This window comes from Apium graveolens, chromosome 6, assembly GCF_009905375.1.
Source record: "Apium graveolens cultivar Ventura chromosome 6, ASM990537v1, whole genome shotgun sequence".
NCBI classification, from domain to species: domain Eukaryota; kingdom Viridiplantae; phylum Streptophyta; class Magnoliopsida; order Apiales; family Apiaceae; genus Apium; species Apium graveolens.
This window is the reverse complement of record NC_133652.1, coordinates 228,650,508-228,656,198: the sequence shown is the minus strand read 5'-3', so window position 1 is coordinate 228,656,198 and position 5,691 is coordinate 228,650,508.

Genomic DNA, 5,691 nt, shown 5'->3' with positions numbered 1-5,691 from the left:
AAAATCCACCAAACCAAAAGAGGGGAGTGTGAAGGTGGGTAAGAAAGGTGAGGGACATGGTGAACATCAAATAAACCTTAAGGATAAGGTTGGAGAGGTGAGTATTTCCCAGCCTAGCCATACTGCAGTTTCCCAACAAACTGCAGTGCTTAATAAGGACATAAGCTCATTGCTAGTTGCATCCTCCCAAAAGGATGTGACTATTGAATAAAGCTCTCAGCCAAGAGCACATGCCAAAAAGGTAAGGGACACAAGCTCACCACAAACCTATACTAGAAAGAAGAAACCAAAAACCCTTGGGGATGCACAGGGTTCACACACTGTGCAAACTGGTGCTGAAGACACAGTCACTGCACCTTTTCAAAGTCAGTTTGATGTGGCTCCAATAAATGTGGAGTCACAACCAAAAACTCTCTGGATGTGGATATGATCAACACATCAATTCCTGATTCCCCTTCTTTAACTCTATTGGGGAAGCCAAAATCTAGTGCAAGTGAGCATCATCTTTTGGATGATTTGTTGGCTCACTTGCCAATTCTTTCAGGAACTGTTGAGACATCTGTGCCAAAATTCTCATTAATCTGCACAGAATCCACAATAGTTTCCACTCCAAACACATTCATTTCTACTCACTCGACGGATACTGCTATCCGTCGAGTAGTGACTGTATCCCGACGGATAAGCTTAACAGCAGTTATCCGTCAGATAGTCAAACTGCTAACCCGACAGATATCCCTTATCTGTCGAGTGTCTCTACACAACTTTAAATTTCATCAATTATCTCAAGTTCATAAGACTTAGTGGTAGTACAATCACTCCTGGGATTGAGGGAAGGGAGTGAACTGAGTGAGAGTCTGGGTTGCTCCCAGGAAAAAGGAGAGGAAAATAGTGAAAATATGCAATCCAGTTCTTCAGGATTGGCAAAAGAGAGTGTGGGGAGTCCCACCTTAGATGGTGAAGGTGAGGGTGTGAGGGTGGCGAGCCAAGGTGAGACATTGATGCAAGAAAAGAGAGAAAATGAGAGAAAAGCATGTACTGAAGATATAAGGGTGGATATTATTGTAAGTGAGTTAATGAATGTCCATGATGCAGATAGGGAGGGATTATCTCAGCAAACTCAAGCTGTTATAGATTCCACCTCCTTAGATGCTGAGACATTTACTCACCCTGTTCCAGCCTACCAACTTCTAGCTGGACAGGGCAATGACAATGCAGAAAGGATGCTAAACTTGGTGCACACCACACAGTCCATGCAAAGAGCTAAGGATGCCATCACAGCTGTAGCTTTGCCTTCTACAGCTGGTGATGTTGATTATGAGACTGATGGTTCAGAAGAATTCTTTGGAGGTGAAGGTGGAGATAGTGAAGAAGAGCCATTGGACATAGAGGGAGAAGTAGGCTCTAGTTCAAGATCAGGCATGCCATCTTGGGCATTTTTAAAGCAATGCGATGAACACTACTTCAATACAACCCTGATTCAACTCATAAATCAGACAAATTCTGCTCTTCAAACCACCACAAATGCCAGCACCAAAAAGCTCCTTCAAGCACATCTTACTTCTCTGCAACTACACAAATCCAAGGTTTTCAACATGCTCAAGATGTCAACACTATCAAAGGTGATATTGATGAGATGAAAAAGGCCATTTCTGACAAGATGGACTCTAAACTTCCAGAAACTACAATGCTTGACATTAAGAGACAACTCAGGAAAAATTTTAATCTTGCCACAAAGATAGATGCCTTGGATACAAGAATGATAGCAATGGAAGCATCTCTTACAACAATTCATCTACACCAAGCTCAACAAACAGACTTGCTTCAGAAACTGGTGGCTGCACAAACCTCCTCCTCTACTCAGCTTGATGATAACAAAAAGGGGGAGAAAGAGAGTTCTAGGAGTGAGGGGGAGCAAAAAGTGCTCAACATTCAAGTTAGAAAAGTAACTGTGCCTACAATTACTATCTCAAAGCCACCAGCTAAGGATAATATTGATCTGATAAAGGAAGCAGCAACTACTTTGAAAGCAGCTGAAAAGGAGCAGTTGAATCCAATCAAATGGGAGAAAATTGATGAGGATATTCAAAAGAAATTTGGGCTAGCAAAGAAGCCAGAAAAGTCATCCATTCGTCACTCTCAATTCAGGAAAATCTATGTGAATGAAATGAGCATGAACTATCTGGAAAGAGGACAGCCATCCTGCATCAAATCTCCAAAGGCTGAAGTACCTTTGAAGCCAAGGGTGAACTATCCAAAATCATCACTAAAGAACCCTTTGGATATAATGTATGAGACACCAAAGCCTGATGAGAAGAAACTGTTGTCAAGATCCATTGCCTTCTACAAGGATCCAGCTAATTCAACTTTGAAAATGAGAATTGCTAAAGTTTTCAGAAATGGTAAAGAAATTTGTGTGGTGGCTGGACATCCTCAATTTGCTGAAGCAAAGAGAGAAGAGAAGGCAAGATTGAAGCAAAAAAAGAAGCAAGCTGCTCTAGATGCTAAAAAGGTTAAACAAAAGAAAGAGCAAACTGCTATCTTGGCCAAGCTACAAGCTGTGAAACCAACACAACAAATTCCTACTCAGCCATCTGAAGTCACTGAATCTCAAGATGCGAAGAAGCAAGTTGAATCACAACAGAAGAAATCTCACAGATACAAGGAATTAGTCAAAAGAACCAAAAGGAAATTGAACTTTGTTGGTAAGGAATTGGAGGATCATTTTCCCAAGGAATCCATTCCAACTACAACTCAAGCATCAAAACCCTTAGTGGTATTTGAAGACATTAAGGTGGTGGATCCTTACAGGAACATTCATGGTGAACCTATTGTGCCTAAGGATGAACCAATAGACTGGGAAAGTCTACCAATTCCTGACTTCAATTTGCCAATCGTTAACAAGCCAAAGAGAATAAAGTCAAGAGCAGTCAAGAAAGTGAAGCTGTCACCTCTCAAATCCAAATCTCTAACCAAAGCTCAATCCAAAGTCAACAAGGGAGATTACATGTACTTATGTGACATCAAGGAATTCTCTGATCTAAACCTCTATCTAGATGAACTGGAAGAAGTTAGAGGGATTGATGTCTACAGGAATCTACCTGAAAGGTTTATTTTCAAGTACAAGGGAGGAAATGAGATTCAATGGCCACTTCACAGGATCCTTCAAGAAAGCCAATCTGTGCTGATAAAGGTTTATTCATCATTCAAGAAGAACTTTGGATTCAATGTAACTGCAAGAATACTTGTTCTAAAGAAGATTGAAGAACTGAGGAGTATTAGAGCTAAAGATGCACTCCCAAAGACTCTAACTATTCCTTACACAGGGAGTAGAGTGCATCTGAGGTCCTACTGGCTGATGGAATTCATGGATGACAAAGGAGTTAGAAGATTTTTCAGATTAGAAGACCAATTGAGCATCTCTAGCAATGAGACTCTTTTGGAAATGCAAGAAAAGCTAAATCTCTCAGAATCTGATGAACTGGAATTCCACAGATATCTCCAAAATCAGATAGAAGAAAACAACAAAAAGCTTGGAAAGAGATCCAGATCTTCAAGGAATTAGATTAATCTGCTCAGGCTAGAGGAGCACCTTGAAAATGACTGTGAGCTAATCTTTGTGCATTTTGTTATTTGAAGCACTTTACCGTTTTATCTACTTACTTTTAAAGTTCTATTTTTAAGGTGTTTTGTTATCATCAAGTTTCTCTTAATTTATGGCTACAATTCCAGTAGACATAAATTGGGGGAGATTGTTGTGGATATGTTGTGAACTTGATGATTTCATTAAAAAAACATCTTAGTAGATTTTACTTAATGAAAAATGTAGTACTCGACGGATAAGGAATATAGTCCCGACAGATGACTCAATATAGTCCCGACGGATGATGATTTATTATCCATCGAGTGAGTAGCTTGTGTAATAATGAGTCTATAGCACATTTCTGCATACACCTTGTTTAGATTCTGTAGTAGCTCTCAAGTCATGTTGACTTTAATTAGATATGCAGAATAGGTTGATTAATTGTACATAGATGATGTCTTGTAATTCTGCATAAATGAAATGAAGTCAAGTGCCAGATAGCTACCCGACGGATAAACAACAATGCCACTCGACGGATGATCAACAAGGCAACCCGACGGATAATCATGTACCCGACGGATAATCAATTCAAACATCTGTTGACAGTGATAACACAGTCACATGCGTCGAGTGTATGCAAAAGGAATGTGGAAGCCTATTCAACTGGGTTTTAGAGAACAAAGAAGCATTGCCATTTTCATGCTATTATGAAGATATTCAAAGATGCTGGAATAGAGTAATGAAGCAGCATAGTATTAGACTTGATAGGTTTTGTTTTATTATCTTGTCTTATTACTTTGTAATCTTGGTGATATATAAAGCAAGAAGTAGCAAATAGAACAACAAGAACAAGACTAAGAACATTATCTTAGAGAAACAATTGTAAGCTGCATCCTTAGCATTTCTCTGTAAACTTAGTTGTTCATATTTGTAAGCAGCTGTGAGCTAATCTTGCTACACAGAGTTCTCTTGATATAATATATATCTCTGGTGGATACAGTCAAATCCACCAAAAAGTTTTTAAAGACTTGTGTTTTTAATTACTTGTGTTTTGATTTTACTAACTTCTTATTCCGCACTTTGCAAATCAAACACTTATATATTATTAAGATATAATATTTTATATTTTTTTTAAAAACAAAAAGGTTCAAAAATTCCATTCAACCCCCTTCTGTAATTCTTGTTGCATTGTTAGGGACTAACATTTAGTCATAAAATCCTAGCAGTTATGTGCCATGTGTGTTCTGTGTCGTCATGGTATTTTACGGGTATTTATCGGGGATTTTATTTCGTGTTAAAAGCTTTCTTATCAAAAGTTATATGACCCGAACTTTGTTTTAATAGATGATATTTCAAATAAAATAATTGGCCTAATTTTGCCTAGTATGGATTGTACCATAGCGTTTCTGAACATCCAGTTATTTTAGAAATTTTCTCGTTTCACGAAAAATGACTTTTTCAGGCCCTTTCAGGTGTCAAAAGCCCCACAAAAATCATATTTTTTTTATAAAATTATGGGACTTTCAATTATACCATTTTTTTGTATTTTTTAATTATTCAAAATTTTTGGGAAATTTTGACATATATATTGTATATATTTAATATTAAAAATTAAAAATTAATACTAAAAAATTATTAATTAAGGGCCAATTAATTTTATTAGATGTATAATTAGGGCCTTAATTTTAATTAGGAGTATTATTTTTACTACTATAAATAGCCTAATTATTATTATTTATTTATAATTTAATTATAAAAAAAATCAGAAAATTACAAAATTCTAAGCATCAAATCTGTTGATGTAAGTACTCAAATCGAAGGTTTTGAGTTGTTCTTTCAGTTTATGCAATCAATTTCATGATTTGATTCGTTGTTTTTCGATTTTAAATTCTAGGGTTCATGTCTGATTTTGGGTCTTTTTGATTCTGGGATTATATGATGAAATTGATGATTTAAATAGCTTCATATAGTTGTTTACAATCGATTCATGTAAGCTATATCATCAAACGATAGCTAATTAGTGTAATTCGAATTCTAGGGTTTATGTGATTTTTATGTTTAATCATTTTTGATTTTAGAGATACCCGAGGTATGATTGAGCATAGGGGTTT